Source organism: Trematomus bernacchii, unplaced genomic scaffold (assembly GCF_902827165.1).
Source record: "Trematomus bernacchii unplaced genomic scaffold, fTreBer1.1, whole genome shotgun sequence".
Taxonomy (NCBI): Eukaryota; Metazoa; Chordata; class Actinopteri; order Perciformes; family Nototheniidae; genus Trematomus; species Trematomus bernacchii.
In genome coordinates, this window is record NW_022987575.1 from 789690 (window position 1) to 812079 (window position 22390).

Sequence of the window (22390 nt, forward strand, 5' to 3'; positions counted from 1 at the left end):
CAGGTTGGATAGATCAGAAAACACGGGATTCATCAAGTCTTTTTTGCTTCTCCTCCTATATCCAAGTATCTGAGTTTCACCACCAACAAATGGAGAACTACCTTTGCATCTGTACCTTTACCAATAAAGAAAACTCAAAATGTATTTAAGTAGCACTTGAAAAGGTTTATCTTGAGTAAAGCTTATATACTTGCGAGACTCTTGCTAATTTGTATCCTCATGGTTGATAGCACTTCGCTAATTCACTTTGGATAAAAGTGTCCACATACAGTACTGGTTGCAACTTTCTGGCACTTCAGTTGTAGCAGACTGTGATTTAGTGGCAGGGGATGATTAAAAAGTGAATAAAGTTGTATGCAGACAGACGGTATGAGAAAAACAAATGTGTTTCCTGAACAATGTAGCATGTCTAGAAGAAACAAAAAAATGTAGGTATGAACCTGAAACATTTGTATGATACGTCCCTTCGAAGTCACCTGAAAATCCTAATATGTGATAAAAAAAAAGTGCAATGGATTTCTGCTCAAAATGTTCACATATCAAATTTAAAGTGGACCTATCATGCTATATTATAATGATATAGTGTAGGACCATACCTATAAGGCATATTTATACTTTTTTTTTTTCAAAATACCAAACAGATCATGCATTTTAGCCATGCCTCATTTTGAAAATGTTTAGCTCCTTTTTTGCAAGGGCAGATTCTGTGAGAACAGCACCACCTACAGGCCTGGCATATGTACTACAGCGTCTCCAGCGCTTTCGAACGGCAATGGCCGTGACTGTCTCCTCCTGATTGGTGGAGTTGGCCCAATAGCCGTAGCGCCACTTCTGTGACGTCATTGAAGTGTTCAAATCTGGATCAGTTCTTATCAGATCCGTTGCAGCCCCTTTTTTTAGAGATTTGGGTATGGAGGAAAATAGAGAGCGTTGTGTTTTCTGACACTTGGTGAGTTCCCTGGAACACCGGGGACACATATTCATGTATAAAAGACGTACACAAGTGCATTTTGCATGATAGGTCCCCTTTAATGTAGTTTCACTGATCATCACTGTACAAGGAAAGTCAGCTCAAATAATATTGTAATGAATTGAAAATGTCCTAATTTTAAAATTCTTGAAAAATATGTTTCCTTAAGTGGTTGGCGTAGATGTATCACTCTTCTTCTGTTCAGGATGACCCTGAATAAGACTGAGGATAATGTGATGTTATTCTGAATCTAAACCAAAATGAAAAGTTGGCAGCCTTGACAAGTTTGGAAATAATTCCACAGAAGAAAAAAAAAGATTCAATCACAGCGGATTTCTTTTCAAAAATGTTTGTTGCTTTAAAACTAGTGGCATTTAAAAGTGATAGGTGAGAGAAATGAGGGGTCAACAAAGCTGAACCGGATTTTGCAGTTTTACTGTTATGATGGTTTTTCCACTTTACAAACAGCACATTGTGTTTCAACTTTCATAAAATGTGCTGCACTATAAAAATAGTTTGACTTAATTTTCCAGCCAAAGGAAAGTTTTCATTGTTTTGTATTTTCTTGGACACCTCTCACAGGAGGGGCCCTATTATGCTTCTTGGGGTTTTCACTCTCCTGTAGTGTGTTGTATAGGTTTTTCACAACAGAGCCGGCCAGCTAACTAATCAGAGCAGACTGGGCTCTGGTTTCAGACAGAGGGTGAAAAGAGGTGCTGCAGCACAGGCAGTATGAGAAAAATAAAGAGCTTTTTGAATATTAAAGCATGGAGACATGTCCCAGTAGAGACACTACATACTGATATACACCTGAACATCAGCAGGAGAGGACTCTTTAAAGTAGAGACACTACATACTGATATACACCTGAACATCAGCAGGAGAGGACTCTTTAAAGTAGAGACACTACATACTGATATACACCTGAACATCAGCAGGAGAGGACTCTTTAAAGTAGAGACACTACATACTGATATACACCTGAACATCAGCAGGAGAGGACTCTTTAAAGTAGAGACACTACATACTGATATACACCTGAACATCAGCAGGAGAGGACTCTTTAAAGTAGAGACACTACATACTGATATACACCTGAACATCAGCAGGAGAGGACTCTTTAAAATAGAGACACTACATACTGATATACACCTGAACATCAGCAGGAGAGGACTCTTTAAAATAGAGATACTAGATACTGATATGAACCTGAAGATGAGCAGAACATGTCCCCTTTAAATATTTGTTCAGTGGCGCTGCCGAAGGTCTTACAGTTTATTCGTTGAGATTTAAACAGATGGAGTCTGGACCTTAAATCTTGACCTTCCTGTTGTTAGGTTTCTTGTCAGAGTGGAGTTAGCGAGTGTGAATTAGGGAGGCGGATCAGGTCATAGATCCTGCAGCAGACAGGCCCTCGGGGGGGCTGGATAATGGTCCTTTAGAGAAAGATTGAAGGGCTGATTGATTTCACTTCAGGCAGCCACCGGACGCCTCATCAGGATTCACAGGAGGAGGAGGAAGATGGACGAGGAGGAAGAGCCTGACAGCAATACAAATGTCACTCCGGCTCAGCGACAGGCGGCAAATGAAAGTCCCGTACTGTAAACACAAACCTGTCTGAGAGCCGGCGCTATCGCAACCATCAGAGAGGACGTTTATTTCCAGCACAAAGAACACGTCCGAGCTTCTGATGCTAGCTTAACTGGGTTTCTACTTTCCAGAGACCTGGAATGGATCCTGTTTATCTGATGGCAGCATTTCTGATTACTTTGGAGATCTTCCATTAGACAACTCGATACAAAAAGTTGTTGGGCTAGAAAAAGTTTAAAACCTGCTACTAATCACAAAGGAAAAGTAAGCCAACTACGCAAGCTTGAAATGTTCTTCTCCGGTATTTGAGGAAATGTGAACTGTATTGGCAACTACTGGCCTGGTTAGCTTCTTTAAGGAAACAGACAAGTGAAACAAACACGTTAAAAAAAAAAAATCTATTTTCATGTAGCAAAGAGGGTTTCTGTGACACTTTTTGCAGCACCTCTTTTCACCCTCCGGAGCCCAGTCTGCTCTGATTGGGGGAGTGTGTGAGAGAGAACACACACACACACACACACACACACACACACACACACACACACACACACACACACACACACACACACACACACACACACACACACACACACACACACACACACACACACACACACACACACACACACACACACACACACACACACACACACACACACACACACACACACACACACACACACACACACACACACACACACACACACACACACACACACACACACACACACACACCACACACACACACACACACACACACACACACACACACACACACACACACACACACACACACACACACACACACACACACACACACACACACACACACACACACACACACACACACACACACACACACACACACACACACACACACACACACACACACACACACACACACAGAAGACTGAAATAACTGCAGCGGCCTGAGATATAATGAGGAGCTGCATTAACATTGATGATGCATTGTGGGTAGAAACAGCAGCATTGTTATTGATGCTCTGCTGCTGCATTAAAACACATCAGCTCCTCTTACATATAATAATATGAACCCATTATGTGGTTTGAGCATGTTCGGGGGGGAAAAACAAGAATATAGCTCGAGCATTGTGGGTAAGAGTATTGACGTCATCAAACTACAGCAGTCACTCCACATGGTTTATTGAATAAACAGCAGCGAGACTCACGGTGAGAAATCAAACTTGTGCCCTGCTGGAGACTTCTGAAGGACTTCCTGCCCCTTCCTGGAGGACTGCCATTTTAATTAGCCGGCTAATTGCCGGGGGGGGGGGGGGGGGGGGGGGGGGGCGCCGATCGGCTCACCCACATTCACCTCTCCGTCCTCACAACAGAGCAAACACACCAGCTCAGAAATATCACCGTGAAGCGGAGGGTCCTAATGTGGGCTTTTACTTTAACTGCTACTGCTAACTGCTAATCTGAAGCACTCTGCACTTGGAGCTATATGAGAAAATTATCTAATTGTGTTCACTTTAAAAGTTAGTTATTTATCTAATTATGGTTGAAAACATCCACAAGATATTTGACAAATCTAGTGGAGGATTCAAAGTTTCCAAAGATATCAAATTTATAAAAGCTGATCTTCAGGCTGACTGAGATTCAATTAATCACGAGGCAGGTGATGTTATTTCAGAGAAACAAGCAGAGAGCATGTGTTCAGGAAGCTATTTTGGATCAAAGAAGCCACTGTTTTACATCCTCACTCTTCACACGTCTTATCACGTCTTCTTTACACGTCTTCTTTACACGTCTTATCACGTCTTATCATGTCTTCACACGTCTTATCACGTCTTTACACGTCTTATCACGTCTCTACATGGGAGGACGTGCCCGATGTTTCCTGCCGTCTCGGGCGTTTCCTGTGACACTGATTGATGCTCGTCATTCCTGCGACAGCCTCCAGCTTTCCACCCGACTGAGTGACGAGAGGAGAAATCCATCTGAGGCGACAGCACACGTCCGTCAGCGTTCACTCCGCGCTCTGATTGTCTTATTTAAAGTAAAAGCTCAGTTTACTGTCATCTGCCTCTTCTTTCCCTGACGATAAACAGCTTTGCCCTCCGGCTAAAACCCTGCATGACTCCTGCTGTCGCCGTCTCTATTAATGTTTCCCTCCGTTATTTAATTCAGTATGTGTAGGAAAAATATATCTGATTTTAATTACATGTTTCAATACATCAAATTAAAAAAGACATGCCATTTACGCTCTCTGCGCATTCTGGTGTTTGGATATTTTGAACATGAGGTGATTAAGTAATTTAATTCAATATTATGCAACATGTAAAACTACACAGAGTTACTGATGTATTAAGGATTACCAGTCTCCAGTAAGACAATATGTCATTTCTTATGAAACCAATCCTCATTTTCTTTGATTGAAAGGAGCAAAGGTGTGCATTTATCTAAATATCTTAGAAATCTCTTAAAATAAGATGATTTATATTTGAAAATGGTTTAAATAATCCCATTGCACTGCCAAATGTTTTAATATGAATACAAACAAAATCCTTGTGGGCTTTTTTATTGAGAAACGATATAAAGAAACAATTGTATTTTCATTGCACATTCTCAACTTGTGTTCATAAAATATATGTATATTTTAAAACCAAATTTCCCCCAGGTAAAGTATGTTTTATATTCGGTACGATCTCCACCCCTTCTTCTTGTTGTTGTTGGAAGTGTTTTGTGTTACTGTTGCAACTGCCTCTTACTGTAAACACAACTATTTATAAATATAATTGATGTAATCGCACAAGGCTGCTGTTCAAACGTTGTATACAATGCTTTTACATCAAGCCGACTCTGCACATCTGACACCTTCAATGAACATTAGATGTCCAACAATATTCAAACTCAATAGATCTGAAACTCGTAGAAGGGAATTCCTCACAGCCATCTGATGGAAAACAGGAAGTGAAAACACATTCCTGACGAGCACCTAAAGGTCACACGTCTCTGATGGCGTTGTGTGTTTTGAAGCTCAGTGGAGGAGACAGGGTGATGTAAAGTTCAGCGTATGATTAGAAATAAGAACTGATTCTTCGACAGACGAAAGTAAACTTGTGTGTTTGTTTCTTCTTTTGAAGCCTCTTCAGTGAGGCATCTGAATAATTTCACACGACACAGAAACAGACGACTGCACTCGGTTCAACGAGATATAATAGAAAACGGGAGAGGATAAGCGACTCATGGGAATTTGTTTTTGAGGTCTAACCAAAATATTACAGTCAGGATTATGAAGGGAAAAGTCAGAAAATTGAGAAAACATATTTTTGAGGAAAAAGTCAGGAATTGGAAGAAAAATTAAGAATTGTGGGTAAAAAAGAAATGTGAGGGACAAGTCAGAAATTGTGTAAATAAAGTCAGAAATTGTGGAAAAACAAGAGTTTGTGGAAAAAAGTAATTCAGATTTCTTTATCTCAGATTTCTGACTTTTTCTTAGGACTCAAAACATTTACATGTGGCCCTAATCCTCTTCCGTAAGCCTGAGTTAAGATCTTTCCTTTAATATAAAAAATAAAGTTGATCAAAGTTTGGACAAACAGTGTGTGTAAAAGATATTAAAAAGCATCATCAGCATTCAGAGTGTGCTTTCCCTGCTGCTCTCCATCTGATTAAAATGCTGTTTTTCTCCATTCTGGAATTAATATCAGAACAAACGCTCTGGTGTCGTTTGCTCCTAAAAATAACTCCCTGCCACAAAACCCATCTGAGAAACATAACCAGCCGACAGACAGAAATCGATAGTCTGAACTCTCAGAGCTGCCTCTCGTCCGAGGACACAGCGTGAAGTGTCGCCTTATGGCCTCAGAAAACAAAAATAAACCCAGAACCTGACCTGGTGTTTAGTAGCAGAGGATCTGAAGACGCCGCAAACAAACACGAGAGGCCTCGTCTCAGCATCCAGACATTCAGCAAACAACCAGCACAGGGCACACTTTCTCTTTTTCTCACTGACAGAGTGGTGCAGGGATGACGTATTTACCCGGAAGTAAGCTGCTGGTTCCCTCAACAAAAAAGCAACAGGATTTTTCCATAGGATTTTGGAAAATAGCTCGAAATAAGATCTATGGAAAACGAACCTGTTTGATAAATGCACGTTTTGTTCAGCCGGATAATCTCCACGTCTATCCTACTTTTATAATTTTCGAATGATAAATCGAATCGCCAGAAGCTAACGTTATGCTATAAAGGAACTACAGCCGAGTACAGCAGCACGACTTCAACGTCACGCCAACTTAAAGGGGACCTATCATGCAAAATGCACTTTTGTACGTCTTTTATACATGAATATGTGTCCCCGGTGTTCCAGGGAACTCACCAAGTGTCAGAAAACACAACCCTCTCTATTTTCCTCCATACCCAAATCTCTAAAAAAGGGGCTGCAACGGATCTGATAAAAACTGATCCAGATTTGAACACTGTCCTGACGTCAGGACGGTGGCGCTACGGCTATTGGGCCAACTCCACCAATCAGGAGGAGACAGCCACGGCCATTGCCGTTCGAAAGCGCTGGAGACGCTGTAGTACATATGCCAGGCCTGTAGGTGGTGCTGTTCTCACAGAATCTGCTCTTGCTAAAACAGAGCTAAAAAATGTCAAATTGAGCAAAATGAGGCATGGCTAAAATGCATGATCTGTTTGGTATTTTGAAAAAAAAAAAAGTATAAATATTCCTTATATAGGTATGGTCCTACACTATATTATTCAAATATAGCATGATAGGTCCACTTTAAGATCCATATTCAAACATACAGATTCTAAATGGTACGAGTTGAAGCGTTTGTTTTAACAGTTTGCAGGAGGCAGGTACTTGCTCTCAAGCAGAACAGGGCAAACAAACTTAAAGGAGTGTTTATGTGTTCGGCGTAATGACGTACAACGTCCTCCACAACTTCTGTAGTCCTATTCAGCCACTTGGTAACAACCATCGTTTTTTCAGACACGTCAACTCTTCAGAAATCACCAGTGGGGTCACTGCTGATGGATTTAATGTCGTAGAACAAAACGTGATCCGTCTCTTACATTTGAAATCCCATTGACTCTGAGACGAGGGAACAGGAAGTGGTAAAATGTTGACTCACTTCCGGGTTTTAGGACACGTTACTGCACCACTCTATTGCACTGGCAACATCTAAGAATGTAATCTAAGAGTTATTGTGGCTTGGACAGTATTAACATCGTGGACAGACACACACAATTATTTAATTCAAATAAAGAGTTTGATAATTGGGGATACTGCTTATTACCTTACTTGCTAAGAGTTACAATACAAGTTTGATTGAAACAAGTGATTGATACATGCTGGGACAGTTTCATCCCAGAGGCCATAAGACTATTAAAACACCTGAACTCTGTAAAGAACATCCATAAACATTCAGCTGTTTGCAAATTATTTATCTATACATCATATTCCATTTACGTGTATATAGATGTGTGTATATATATATATTGAATCTTGAAACATGAGATTCACAAACACCAGGCGTCAAAGCATCCTCTAAAAGTGTCCGGTATAAAATAATAGTTAACCCTAAAACTATATAAATGATATGTACAATTCTCCTCCTTGAGCTGTTCATGGTACCAGAAACAAAGTTAAGATTACTTCACCATAAAAGACCATTCCTACATTCATTTATTACCCAAATGCTACCTTGAATTCTTGAAGAAACAGCTTTCGTGCACAGCTCCATGGTAAACGAAGAATCAATCAATCACTTTCCTTAACACCCTTTAATTAGGGCACGGGGATTTGTAGAAAGTCAAAATCTATATTGCGATGATATTGTAGGGTTGACTATCAATGCTTTCACTAAATATCTACACAATTAAAAAGGTTTGATAATGGCTAAGTGGGTAAAGGCAATAATAGAACAGCTCAAGTTTGGTAAATCCAGAAAACAAAATAATTTTAGTTTAAAAAAAAAAGAGCCTTAAAATCAGGAAAGACCCTTCTGATATGACAGGATTTCTGAAATCTAAGATGATTTCTAGTGGTTTCTCACAATATTGATGTTCTATCGTTTATGGCAAAGGAATACGATCAATAGAAAACCTTCCCTTTGACCATGCAGTATTGTATACAATTTGAAGTATTTTTCGGTGAACTATTCCTTTATGTTTAGCTTCCGTCTTCTCAGCTGAAGATGCCGAGCGTTGGGGATTATGTAAAGTGCTCGGCTTTAAGGACGGTCCTTCAGTTCAAAAACATTTTCTCCACTCGTGTTAGCCGGCTCAGTGAAGTGTGGAGGAGCTGCTGCATTATGGATGTTCAGACAGATACGGAGGTATGTTCACTGTGTGGGTGTTTCGCCCTTTAGACGATGTAGAGCGGAGGGATGTTTGAAGAGGATGTGAACTGTGTGTGTTTGAAGAGTGTGTAAGGCTGTTTTACAGGTTGTCCTCCCCGTGTTTACATCCTCAGTGTGTTTTATATAGGAGATGTTTGGATCCGATGTTCAAACTACAGGTGCAGAGTGTGGATCTAACACGAAACAGGCACATGGAAAACACACTGTGGAAAACACACTGTGCTAAGGGACCGACGTTGAGATCCAAAATGGACCAAGAGGAACCGTAAAACCTCTAACCAAAACCAACATCTGCTGGGATCAGATGGAGCCACAGATTTCACCAGAACCGATACTTTGGTAGCAAGTTGATGCCAAAAACATCTGGAAATGTGACGATACTCGAGTACCACAGAAAGTGGTACAGTAAGACCAGCAGTACCTTCATGGTTCGTGACCAAGAGCTTCCAGTGTCCGATTGATGAAATAAATTGTGTTTCGGACACAGTAAACTCACTATGGACAGTGGCAACCTATTTTATCCGGGATAATGGTTCAATGTGAAGAACTAATCCATGTTGATACCGGCAGGAACAAGTCCTTAAACTCTACAGAGCCCATACTGTGTTCCTATTAGTGTTTACTTCCTGTCTGTCTTCTTCTGGGGATTCATCTGATGTCCAGCGCTCCGTCTTTTAACATATTTTCCTTTCTGTCGCTTGATCCTCCTTAGCAACAGTCATTATAGTCCTTGACCGCGGGTCTGTACTACGGTATTAACGTGTCACATGTTGTGAATTGACCAATCAGAATTGAGTATACAACTAAACAGTGTAATAATAGCTGTTAGTTGCTTTTACGAATCTCTGTTTCTCATGCGCTCACCCAAACAAAGACACAAAAATAGTCCTTAATAGAGAAATATACAAATAGTTGTCCAGATGTTTTGCTCCAAGAACAACCCCACAATTTGTGACTGTGTGGCCAAAACACACACCATACTTCTCCAATAATTACCAAACACCTTCATATATGTTGCTTTTCTCCTCTTTCTCTTTGCTGTTCACGTGTCACTGAATAATCAGTTTATCATCAATTTTTAACTAACGGTAGCTATCACACAGTGGCCCTTATTAATCATTTAAGGGGACATTGTTGGGGTGGAGGAGTTTAATCCTATATATTTTATTCTACTGTAAAAAAAAAGACAAGAAAGCTATTGACTTGACTCAAGTTAACTTTAAAAATCTTTATTTAAAGTCAAGTTAATTACAGATGTTGAATGTGTGAACCTGGCACAGAATCCCAACCGTATTCAAATGTGTTGTTAAAAAATAATACAGATACATAATTTGTTAACATTGTCTTGCACTGAAAGCAATATTAAATCAAGAACACGTATTACAAAATCAGATTCTAGAAAATGTTGTTATATTCTCGACAACACTTTCCCCAATTCCGTATATTTGAGATACTTCAATATATTTTGTTTTGAACTCCTATTGATTTATGTTCCCGATTTGGGCAGACAGATAAACAATATGTCTGAAGAGAGTAAGGACTACAAACCACAGAGGAACAAACACGATGCAAAGCATTATGGGATATGTAGTTCAGCAACGTGAGCTTCATCATCCCTCAAATAGAACTAAGACAAAAAAGTAACATTTAAAATAGAAATGAAACATCGGACTTTGAAAACTCTTCAAGGAAAATATGAATTAGTTGCAATCAGTGTGGAATGTTATATAGTACATTTACTCAAGTACTACTACTTGTTAGAAAAATAACATTTGTTTTTGTTACTAAGCACATTTTGATGCTAATACTCGTTTACTTTTACCTAAGTAAGACTTTATAAATGAAGTTAAACATGCAAAACCACTGCAATGCTCCTAAATAGAAAACAGTCATTATGGAGACAGTCTTTTTTGCTGCACACTTTTTCTTAAAGCAGTAAAAGTCCGTCCTTAGTTAAAGACACGGTGCAGATCCAGATAATCATTACAGCAGAGGAACGATCCCACCTGACATCAGCAGGATGGACAGATTTTAAAGGGAAGAAGAAGAAATTAGCAGGCAGCTGCTTCTCATACATCTAATTGTCGGGGTGAAGCTAACGCTGGAGCTAATGAGCGGTGGAGATTAATGTAGCAAACATTCCCGTCTGGTGTCGAGGTTAAAACCAATATCATCTCATTTAGGATGAGATCAAAAGTGTTTTCATGATGTTTTTACCCAGAGATCAGCCTTTCATATGCTAATGAGATCGAGGCGTTTTTAATTAAACCTGCTGAAGGTTGCTCTAATAACAAGAAAATCAGAAACCTGTGGCTTCATACATGTCTCTACTTCACTACTATTATATTTTAGTTTTCTTTTTGTAATGCTGTTACTTTTTTTACCTCTTTATTATTTATTTTTTTGGGCTGTTATGAATTAGGTATTGGCTGTTAGTTCATGTTGGAGCGAGATTGCATATTCTTTACTATGGCGCGATTAAGTGACAGAGCGCACAAATACTAAAGGGAACAGCAGACGAAGAAGACAGACAGGAAGTAAACACTAAAGGGAACTGCAGAAGAAGAAGACAGACAGGAAGTAAACACTAAAGGGAACAGCAGACGAAGAGAGACTCTGGGTGTTTCTCAATCGCGAGTAAAGCTGCTTCAGAGCCACTACTTCAAGCATACTACGTCATCGAGTGCCGCCGAAGTACTGTTCCAATCTCCAGCATACTTGGAAATCTACCGAGCCTGGCGTACTCCGTTTGGAGAAATATCGAGGCTGCACATGAGTAGACTCCGCGGTCTTAAAATCCCCACAATGCTTTGCGCACGGACCAATTTCCCCAAATCTGTGGCGGAAGATGTAAGGCGGGGCCTCTCATATGACGCACACCTGCACACTTGCTAGCCTGTTCCACTCTTTGTTTTCCGAATGGCAGGAAGTATTCTTGACTCGCTTCTGAAGCAAGATGCTCGGCAGACATGTGCTACCAAGCAAGCGTACTCGCGATTGAGAAACACCCAGGAAGTAAACACTAAAGGGAACAGCAGAAGAAGACAGACAGGAAGTAAACACTAAAGGGAACTGCAGAAGAAGACAGCCAGGAGGTAAACACTAACAGGAACACAGTATGGACTCTGGCAGTGTTTAAGGACTTGTTAGTGGAAAATAAACTATCAATAGACTTGGAAAGTTACAGAAAACCTTGATCAGTGCTGCCGTCATTTTAAGTTACGTTGCCGTCACCACAGTTCCAGACAATTTTCCATGGAATCAATGAAGTTGTTGCAGGATAATGTGCAAGGAGGCGGTCATTAATTAAAAAAAGGTGTTGTTTTTTCATTAATGACCTCCTCGTTGCACATTATCCCTTACATACGTATAGTAAAGGGACAATTATTTATTTGATTGTTGTGTAGTAAAAGTAAAAAATGGCATAATATTATCTTAGTTAGCAGGTTTTTTTAAAGATTCAAAAGCTATTACTCCCGCAATGCAACAAACAGTATACCTAAAATGGAAAAATTATGTAAAACAATGCAAAAGACATGTGTGCAAAAATCTCAATATGCAACAAATTGAGATAATCATGCAGATTGATTAATATTGAAATTAATAGCAGCCCTAAAACAGTTACAAGAATTGTACGACCTGTCAACCGTTCCTCATCACTCACTGCTGATGAAGTTTAATAATTGAATATATTAGTATTATCCTCAGTGAGGTGTGCAGAGCGCTGCTTTGAGATCTGTGGGTTCAATGCAGCTAATTACTGACCATTCTTTAAACAACAAAAGGCTTTGCAGCAGGCACATGTAATTGTTGGGTAATTTAGCGGCGAGGAGCTTATTATAAGTGTGGGTGAGCGCCGGATCTCTGCAGGATTTACAGGATTCACAGACGGGGGAAGAAAAGGAAAATTAGCAGCTTTTACAGAGAAACAAGGAAATGTTAAGTGTTGCTGTCAGGGCTTTCACGATGTACACGAAACAGGAAGGAAAACTTCAGTTCAGGTTTTTGTACGATCTTCTCAGATATTCTAACACTGTTGTTGCTTATTTTATTTAAGGCAGTAAAAACATTTGCTTCTTGACAAAGGTTAAAGGTCACCTATTATGCAAAATCCACTTTGTCATGTCTCTTCTTCATCAACATGTGTCCCCTCTTCTTCATGTCTCTTCTACATCAACATGTGTCCCCTCTTCTTCATGTCTCTTCTACATCAACATGTGTCCCCTCTTCTTCATGTCTCTCCTACATCAACATGTGTCCCCTCTTCTTCATGTCTCTTCTACATCAACATGTGTCCCCTCTTCTTCATGTCTCTTCTACATCACCATGTGTCCCCTCTTCTTCATGTCTCTTCTACATCAACATGTGTCCCCTCTTCTTCATGTCTCTTCTACATCAACATGTGTCCCCTCTTCTTCATGTCTCTTCTACATCAACATGTGTCCCCTCTTCTTCATGCCTCTTCTACATCACCATGTGTCCCCTCTTCTTCATGTCTCTTCTACATCAACATGTGTCCCCTCTTCTTCATGTCTCTTCTACATCAACATGTGTCCCCTCTTCTTCATGTCTCTTCTACATCAACATGTGTCCCCTCTTCTTCATGTCTCTTCTACATCACCATGTGTCCCCTCTTCTTCACGTCTCTTCTACATCAACATGTGTCCCCTCTTCTTCATGTCTCTTCAACATCAACATGTGTCCCCTCTTCTTCATGTCTCTTCTACATCACCATGTGTCCCCTCTTCTTCATGTCTCTTCTACATCACCATGTGTCCCCTCTTCTTCATGTCTCTTCTACATCAACATGTGTCCCCTCTTCTTCATGTCTCTTCTACATCAACATGTGTCCCCTCTTCTTCATGTCTCTTCTACATCAACATGTGTCCCCTCTTCTTCATGTCTCTTCTACATCACCATGTGTCCCCTCTTCTTCATGTCTCTTCTTCATCAACATGTGTCCCCTCTTCTTCATGTCTCTTCTACATCAGCATGTGTCCCCTCTTCTTCATGTCTCTTCTACATCAACATGTGTCCCCTCTTCTTCATGTCTCTTCTACATCAGCATGTGTCCCCTCTTCTTCATGTCTCTTCTTCATCAACATGTGTCCCCTCTTCTTCATGTCTCTTCTACATCAACATGTGTCCCCTCTTCTTCATGTCTCTTCTACATCAACATGTGTCCCCTCTTCTTCATGTCTCTTCTACATCAACATGTGTCCCCTCTTCTTCATGTCTCTTCTACATCAACATGTGTCCCCTCTTCTTCATGTCTCTTCTTCATCAACATGTGTCCCCTCTTCTTCATGTCTCTTCTTCATCACCATGTGTCCCCTCTTCTTCATGTCTCTTCTTCATCAACATGTGTCCCCTCTTCTTCATGTCTCTTCTACATCAACATGTGTCCCCTCTGTGGAAAGAGACTCTGAAAGTTTCAGGAACAAAGACCCCCTCACTTTTTGTCCTGATCCATTTCTATAAAAACCTGTCTGAAAATGAGCTGATCAGATTTTGGCCACTTTATGATGTCGTAACGATGTTTTGTCTTGTGTAACCATTAGCCAATCACCAACCAAGGTAACCCCCCCCCCCACCTTATCACCTGAATCTCCTCCTAGAGCACCATTGAGTTCTTTTGAACCAAATCTCTCTCAGAGGGGCGTGGGGAGGGGCTCCTTATTTTCATCTAAAGTAACAGACAGAGAATCAGCACTTTTGAAACAGGGCTGAAACAGAGGGGATTATGGGTAATGCTGCAATGATCTGTTTGGTGTTTCAGCCAATCAGAGACAGGTTCTGTATATATCTGAGACCTGTGATATGTTGATGAAAAAGAGTATAATACGGGACCTTTAAGGGTGAGATGTTTGACAGGAAATGCTTTTATTTTGAAGTGCAAGTATGTGTCCTGCTCTTTCTCTTTCCGGTTATGTACAAAATGTATGTCGAGCATTTTCCCCGTCTACTAACGTTCTTGTTGGAAACTGTTACAATAATATAAAGTAAAGATATTCAGTTTGGACTAAACTTGCTTTTTTCTTCATACGAAGCTTCTATTACACAACAAACACTGTTAAACAAGTCGAACAGCATCTCCTGGAGAGCACTTTAACAGGATTTATGGGATACTTTTCTGTTCTGATGATATTTTTTGGGACGCTCGATGGTTTTTCTTTAAAAATCTGGGCATCGTCTCCACGGGGTCTTTGTGAAGCTGGCTCTCCATCCTCCATCACTTTCTAATTATCAGGGAGGGGTTTCATGGCCAAACAGAGCTGCAGTGAATCTGCTGATGGAAGAGGAAAATAGACAATAATGTTATCGTACCATAGGAAGAGTTAGTTCGGCTTTTAAGAGTCATTTGTGACGATTTCAGCGGATCATATGTCTTTGACAAAATGTATTTAAACACCTTTAAATGTCTCTTATGTTTGCATCGCTTGTTATTTGCTGTTTCTGCCGGTTTGACCATTTATTTTATGCATTGTAAGGTGTCCTAAAATAATAATAATTGTTGTATTATTACTTTTGTTTTATTCATTTTAATCTTTACGTTTTTATATAAAAAAGAAGTATTATTATTAAATTTGTATTATTATTTCAATAACAATTCGTATTTTTGTACTATTATTGTAATACGAATGATATGTTTATTAATTGTATAATAATAATATTTAGTACTTATAATAATAAAAATAGTATTATACATAATAATTTAGAGATAATTATAATTATATATTATGAGTACGTATTCATTTACAGAATACTTCACATTTGCACAACACTCTTTCGTCACGTGTCTTGTACTGCTGATCTCTAGAGACCACACTGTCCAAGCATTACACAAGTTTAATGATAAAGTTAAACAATCTGACGAAATACATAATAAATACATGTTATTTCTAGGTTTTTTTTGCATCTCATTTTCTCTAAAAGCAGAAGAATATGGAAATGCCACCTGGAAATTACATTGAGATTTACTTCCCGCAATTAGGTGACCCCACAGGCTGTTTAAAAGGAAATGTGTGTTTTTCCTGATAAATGCACGTTGCGTTCCCTTCCTGTTCCATGAGTCTTTTCCGCAGCGTTTTGCCTGCAGCTCATATGTCACAGGAATGAAACGTTAATGTCTCCGATGAATAAACCTGCTCTGAGTCAGACTGCAGGATCTGCTGAAGGTATGAAAGTGTTTGTGTCCCAGAGAACAAACTGAAATGCCACGGAAATGCCAACCGCTCCGCTCTCTCTATATTTGGCTCTTAATTTAGCACGTCGAGGGAAAGCGGCGGCTCGCCTGCGTTTCTTAATGATGCGTTTTAAATGAGCGGCGGCGGAGCGCGGGTCAGAGGTCGCTTTAAAAAGGAAAAGGCCATGAGAAAAGCTGCTTGATCTGTGCAGACTGTTAGTGTGACTCACGTGTACGGAGAGGAAGAACGATGCAGGAATCCTGCGCAGGTAAAACGCCCATTAGCGAAATATACTGCAGGATGCGAGTGATCAGTGGCGGCTCAATTCCCATTTCAATTTGAGTCGCAGAGAGGCTACACTTGGCTTTATGCTGCGACGCGTTTTCTGATCAAAAAGTTATATTGTGTTTCGGCAATGCATAAACAGTGTTTGTCATTTAGAGGTGGAAAGCTAAATGTATGCATACAAATGAGACAGTGGTTTGTACAAAGAGAAGAAATCATTACAAAGAACACCGACTAAAGTCATCCTACATTCACTGCCGGTGAGCCTCTTACACACCATTACTTATCAGGAACATTGTTAGATGAATATATATGCGTGTAATACATACATATTACGCGTTTTCAATGAGGAAGTCCATACTGAAGATCGAAAGGTGGAAGATATTTAACAAACACACAATAACTTAGAAAGACCAAAACGGTCAACGGGAAAACATTGTAACAGGTGACCTATATTATACACAAACCACGACCGGAAGTGCTCAACAAATACAAATAAAAGTGATGTAACAATTAATAATAATGCAAATAATAAACTCAGGCTAAGTAGCTTTCTGTCTCCTACCTACACAACTTTCTGTTTTTTTATTTAAAGGGGACCTATCATGCTGTTTGGGGCTTTTCCCTTTCCTGTAGTGTGTTAGGTTTGTGTGCATGTAAACGGTCTGCAAAGGCTAACATTTGAAATAACTACCAATTCAGCATATATTTAATAGTCCCATTTTGACAAGGTCCGACCAAACATCAGATAAACTGAACTAGTTGTAGTACACAGCGCAACTTAAATAACCAATGATAACATTCTACTTCCTCTATACATGCCCCAAAAGCATTATGGGAATCGTAGTTCCAAAACTTAAGCATAATTATCCCCAAAATTCAAATGAGAAGAGAGTTCATATTGTCATATATGCACTATGCTAAATTCACAGTGGAGCAGGTGAAGTGTGGCACGTGTCTTCAGTTCTCTCTTGCAGTATTTTAACTATATGAATATAATTCAATGAAGATATGGCTTTTTTTTTTTAATCTAATTTTGCAGTTCAAGTTACAATTTTGATAAATTGTTGATTAATTGTTCATCTTTTTCTCTCACTTGCAAACCTTTGAACTATGGCATAGATTGTGATCCAGGAAATAGAGTGTGTGTATGTGTGTGTGTGTGTGTGTGTGTGTGTGTGTGTGTGTGTGTGTGTGTGTGATGACAGGCAGCAGGTTTACAGCTGATCTGCAGTCAGGCGGGAGCATCGCCCCGAGGAAGGGGGGGGGGGGGGATGGTTAGTAGACCAATCAGCAGCAGCGAGCTGTCATGACCAATGAGCATCAGTGCTAAGGGAATACTGCAAAGGATGATGGGACAGAGAGAAGATCTGACCTGGGATCAGCGGTGAATCCTCATCACTGAGACGTGTCTGAAATACTGAATCTTTTAATTCGATTTCCATTCAACAGTACAGTGTAAAATGTCAAATCAAAGACACGCTGCTGAGGAGAAATACAAAAGCAAGACTCTTCATTTTAATTTCAGATACTCCTGAGAGTATAAAGAGGGAAGTATGCAAGTTTTGTCTTTTAAGATCAGAGACATTCGTAAAAAAAGAAGGTCATTTTAGGCCCATTCTGAATCAATGGATTACATCACACTCATTGTGAAGATAGTTTGAACTAACAGTTACAAAAACGTAAAAGTTCATTAGTTTTACATGTTCTGACCCCTGTAGTCTGTGAGATTACAACATGACAAACTGAAACTCATCCCACTCAGAACAAGACTGTTTTAAGACCACAGTCTCTCAGATGACAATTTGTCTGTTTACTCTTTAGATATAAGAATGGGGGAAAATGCCTTCAAATTGTCTTTTTTTTGTATCTTTGACACAAAACAAAATTCCAAAACAAAAACGATACTCAGATCATAGAAGATAAAGAAAAGCAACTCATCTCTCAAATCTAAGAAGCCAGAGGTAATGTTTGATATTGGGGCGTAAACCTGGTAAAGTACCTTTGAGTTCAGAATAAACTTGTGGCTGAAATATTCCAACAAACTATTTCTACTGAAATGCCTGGTATCACTTTGAAATATCAAGAAGAAATTCAAGGGGAAAATGGAAAAGACTAGGGTAACCATGAAATGTCCAAAAAAAGAGAACAACCCTTGAGGTAAAACTGTTGAAAAGTTTGAGGTAAAACTATGATGTCCAGAATCAGATAAAAAGTCAAGAAAAGTCAGTAATACGCTTGAAAAGATAAAAAATAATCCAGAATAACCCATAAATCTGGATTATCAGAAAACATCCTCCATCAAATATGAAAGAGTCCAGAATAAAACCTTTACAAATCCACAATTGTTCAAAATCTAAAGTCATAAATTAAATGTCTGAACTTCAGAATGTTATCCAAAGCTACACAACATATAGAAGTAACCAGAAATATCCTTTAGAATTTTAAAGATAATCAAAACAAAATCCTTAAATCCAATTTGAAAAGTCTAGGTAGGATGAAGATGAAAAGTCTAGAAAAAGTCTTGAGTGATTTTGAAAATAACCTTTAAAAAGTCCCAAATATTTGTTGAGGCGACAGCTCTGTAACATCCACCACTGTGCCATTATCTACACATCAAATGGGAGGAATGAAATAATTTTGCAAATATTTAAATCTGGTCATCTCTAACTCAGTTTCAGCTCCTAAAGACGACAGCATTTTTCAGTTTTCCCAGTGGACCGGAGGTGACTGCTGAGTGACGGCTGGGTGTCGGCTGATTTCTCGTCAGCATGAATTTCTCCGGCCTCCCACAGCTTAACCCCAAAATGTCACGGCGGTGCTGGAGACGTGAAGAGACGATCGGAGGAGTCGGGTGACGATGATCCGAAAGAACAACGTTAGCGGCAACATGCTGGCATCATCGTCCTGAGGGCTGGAGAACAAACCACGCAACACGTTTTCATTTTCCAGCCGGCGTCCTGCGACCCTCTGAGGCCTAAAGAGAGTCGCCAACATCAAACTGGAGCTGGTGTAAGGGCAATACAGTCATAAGAGGTTATAGAACTATAACACAAAGGAATTAAAACCAAATTAATGTTTTATAGCGCTTCGGGATTTGTATTGGCAGATGAGAAGGGCTAAATAAATTGAATTTATTATTATTATTATTTGACAATAAAAGATAGAAATCGGAATGTTAATTCTCCAACTCCAGTCTCAAATGGAAGAAGTAAACTATGAGCTATTAAAACTTCAATCACACGCACTTCTACGGTTTTCTGTATAAAGTACAATCTGTATACATTATGTAAATTAGTCAATAGTTCAATTTGTATTTATGCTGCATTATAGCTTCTAATAAAACCGTTTTTCAGGCTTAAATTCATAACGTTCACCAAAACAAATGTGTTATCTCAGTGATTTTTTTCCAAGTATTAGATTTTTACCTGAAACTTGGACACAGTTTATGTAAAGATAGGAACAAATCTACACACATCGCAGACTTAAGCCTGGACTTGTAGTTTGTCAGATGATGTCTCAGTTAAATCCAAACTAGTGGGAAACATAACGTTCAGAGGTATATAAGTCATAAACACATGCATTGAAACATGTGTGTTGTTGGATGGACATCATTTCAAATATACAGATTGTGTTGTCGGAGTGTCATTATTTAATCACAGATAATCAATGTGTGTGTGTGTGTGTGTGTGTGTGTGTGTGTGTGTGTGTGTGTGTGTGTGTGTGTGTGTGTTGTCCGAAGCATCTGAAGTCAAGGAAGCTGTCAGATAAGCAACTCGATTCCTTCATGCTCACAGATTCATACTTAATCTCATCAGAGTCTTACAGGATTTATCCAGTAAAAACACTTACAATTGAAACTTGAAAAGCCTGGAATATATCTCAATCCAAAATCAGCCTTACGTTTACCCGTGCAATGTAATGTCCAGAATGAAGTATACATCTATCTTCCTCATGCTCATAAGTCCTTTAAGATGAGAGGAAAATGACAGAACAAGAAGCAGGACTTGGATGTGTGAGAAACAGTCTGCCGTAAGAGAGGTGACGCTGTAATTAAACCGTCACTGAAGGACTTGTCCAGGTAATAGCCTCCTCCGCTCGGGAACAAAAGCATTTATCTGAGAGCCGGAGGCGGCGCGGGGCCAGAAAGGATTTGTTTGGCTGCTCGGAAAAATGCTGTTAAAGGTTCTGTCTCTGTTGTTGAATTACTTTGTCTTCTCTTTGCCCTGCAACACTTTAAATAAATAGAACCAACAAGAGCTCGAACCAGAAAGTGAGGGGAGGGTAACTTCAAGATTTAACCAGCAGTTAAACACAAAGGACTGGTTTGGTGAGGAAAACCAAATCTCCAAACAACAGAAACGGTCAGTGTTTTTATTTGTCAGACAGTTTAGAGATTTTTTTTATCTTCACGGTCATCTGTATATTTTTCTTACTCTCTAATGCTGGTTTATTTCTATTTCTATTTTGAGATGTTATGTGCAATGCCTCGTTTGGTTTTATGCTGCTGCAACAAAAACATTTCCCAAATTGGGATTAATAAAGTCTTATCAGTATCTTATGTTAACCTGAAATCAGCAACCAGCCCATATCAAAATAATCACGATGTCTGACGAGAAAACAGCCGTCAGGGTTTTACGTCCCTCTGCCACCAGGGGGCGCCAACATATATTAACAAATGCGATCAACAGTAGTGACTTTTTTAAAAAAAATTCTTCCGCTTAGTAACTTGAGGATGTTTATGTGCACAATTTTTGATTTGCGTGTTAGAGTGCTAGCATATGGTAATTAGCAATCTAATTTGTTCTGCTTTCACTTGTTCACTGGTTTCCTTTTCCCATTTCCTTTCCTTTCACGTACTGTTTCCTCTTTCCCCTCCTGGTGTATTTTCTTCCGTTTCTGCCGTTCTGCTCTCCTTGTTTTCAACCTTATCTCCTTTCATTGTTTCCTTTCTCCTCTTCTAGTTTACTTCCCTTCACTTAACCCTTGTTCCTTTTTCTCTTTTTACTGTCTCCTTTCCTGACCTTGTTTCCTCACCTTACTTCCCCTTCTCACTGTTTTTGTTGTCCTCTTGCCTTTCATGGTTTCCTTACTTCCTCTGACTATCCTCCATCCTCTTTCCTCATCTAGTTCACTTTTCTCTAATTTCACCAAATTCATTTCCTCTCCATGTTTTTTTTTTTTTTAAATCTCTCCTCTTCTTGTTTCCTTTCCTCTCTTTTCCATTGCATCCTTTCTCTCTTTCCTTTCTTCGAATAGTTTCCTATTTCTTCTGATAGTTTCCTATCCTCTCTTGGTTTCCTTTGTTCTGTTCCTCGCTCTTCGTGTCCTATTTTCCTTGTTTCCTTTCTCTCTCCTCCATTCGTTTCCTTTCCTCTCTCCTTTCCTTGTACCTTGTTTCCTTCTCTCACTCCTCCTATGGTTTCCTTTCCTTTGTTTATTTTTCTCCCACCTCCCCTTGTTCTATTTCCCCTCTCCTCATCTTCTTTTACTTTTCCTCCCCTTGTATCCTTCCCTTTCTATTTTCCTTCCCTATCTCCTCTCCTTGTTTCCTTCCCTTTCTCCTCTCCTTCCCTTCCTCCTCTCCTCACTTGCCTGTCTTCTTTCATTGAATGAGCAGTATAGTAAAAATGGCAGCAGTGCATGCAGAGTGAAAAGCATCTCACAGCTGCTGACACATCGCAGAGAAGGAGACGAGTGTGGGAGGGTGAATGAAACACAAATGAAGCATGAAGTGTGCAGAGACAGAAGAAGAAAAAGAAGACGACTCCTGAGACGACAGAACGAACGACGCATTCAGGCAAAAAACGATTTCCCTCTGCAGCGCCACAAATGTCAGGGAACGCTCGTTGCCTCGCTCGGTGACTCATCACGCCGCGAACACAACATGTGAGAGGATGAGCGTGAGGCCTCGGGCTGACCTGAGCATCAGGGAGCAGGGAGAACAACACACAAACAACAACATGTGAAACTGCTGCCGGGAGCCTCTGAGCAAGGCAGTCCACCTGCACACTGCTGCA

General features: G+C 39.8%; 1 protein-coding gene across 2 annotated transcripts in view; it reads right to left on the reverse strand.

Moving 5' to 3' along the window:
* Positions 1–22390, reverse strand: part of grm8b (glutamate receptor, metabotropic 8b) — a 144538-nt gene that overhangs the window by 102545 nt on the left and 19603 nt on the right. The window lies entirely within an intron of this gene.